The sequence below is a fragment of the Echinops telfairi genome, unplaced genomic scaffold (genome assembly GCF_000313985.2).
Source record: "Echinops telfairi isolate 266 unplaced genomic scaffold, ASM31398v2 ScPeMD7_9;HRSCAF=40, whole genome shotgun sequence".
NCBI classification, from domain to species: domain Eukaryota; kingdom Metazoa; phylum Chordata; class Mammalia; order Afrosoricida; family Tenrecidae; genus Echinops; species Echinops telfairi.
The window spans coordinates 85433721-85435253 of record NW_022103906.1 but is presented as its reverse complement, the minus strand read 5'-3'; positions in this window follow the sequence as shown (position 1 = coordinate 85435253).

Genomic DNA, 1533 nt, shown 5'->3' with positions numbered 1-1533 from the left:
TGCGCTTTACACAATTGATGTATGTATGGATTGTGATAAGAGTTGTATGAGCCCCTAATAAAATGATTAAAAAAAACATTAAAAAAACCCTCTATACTGACATAACAAAGGTACTTCCTACTAAACATGACACCCAAATGTTTGCCAAACACCAAGCTGCTACCTTCTACGTAGCTACAGATGCTAGTGGCATCTGTGGCAAAGGAAAATAATTTGGAACTGAATTCAATGATTTTACTTCGAGTGATTAGATATTAAAACAATCTTCTTGTAACAAGAAACATTATCTACCAGTAACCTGGAGGTGTAGTGGTTACACACTGGGCTGCTATCCTCAAGATCAGCAATTAGAAATTACCAGTTGGCTCCCTGGGAGAAAGACCAGGCTTTCTAGTCCTGTTAAGTTATAATCTCGAAACTCAGGTTATTTCTACCATGTCCTTTAGGGTTGCTGTGAGTTGTCAGCATTTACTCAATGGCAGTGAGTTTGGTTTGGGGGACCAGTTATATACATTAAATTGACTGTGTTTATTTTAAGAACATTCATTCCATCATTTATGGCACATTGTACTGCTCAGAGAGAGGCCCTAGACAAGACAGATTGACACAGTGCCTACTACAATAGGTTCAAACAAAAACTGTGAAGGTAGAGCAGGACCAGGCAGTGTTTCATTCTGTTATACTTAAAGAGTCACTATGAGTCAACCAACTCGACAGCACTAAACAACATGGCAAATTACTGACTTGATTATATTAAGGAAAAGTCAAGTTTTAGGTTTTGAGTTAAATTTTTGCATAAGATGAATGCCTTCACTTACATACTACTAAATGCCAGAAATCTTCAAAATCCCTCAGATAAAAAAAAAAATTTATTCCAGTATCAACAGTTAAACCTAAAACAAATATTTACTATTTGTCTGTGCAATGTTCTAACTCATGGAGGATAATCTTTACATAGACATAAATATAAATATAAACCACTCCACCCTAAATTCTCTTAAAGGAGAATCATCTGGCAGTTGAGCACTTAATAATGCCACTAGGACTCCATCATTAACAAGAAGAACTGCCACCCCCCCCACCCCGCCCAAAAAAAAGTCACCAAGTATGGTTACTTGAATATGTCACAAGTAACTCTAGGATGTCAGATGTCAAAAACTACTTGTATACAGGCACATTTTTAGAAACAGATCATTTGTTTTCACACTATGTCAGAAGGCTCTGGGAAGCAGGTGACATTTTTAAAACAAAATATGTATAGGCTAAAGCTTGAAACGAAAACCATTTTCCACAAAGTTTGGCCAACTTAGGGTTCAAGGTGTTAGATAAACTTTTATTATTTTCTAAAATCTTATTTTTGACAAAATAGCACATTTATTAAAAAATTATCTAAAAACTGATTTCCAAATTAGCATAAACTTCATACTAGTATTTATCAGTCATATCCTATTCTAATTTTCACTACAACCAAGTAAGGTGAAATAGGAAATGTATTCCTATTTCCAAACTAAGGAAAGTATAGCTAATTGCCCT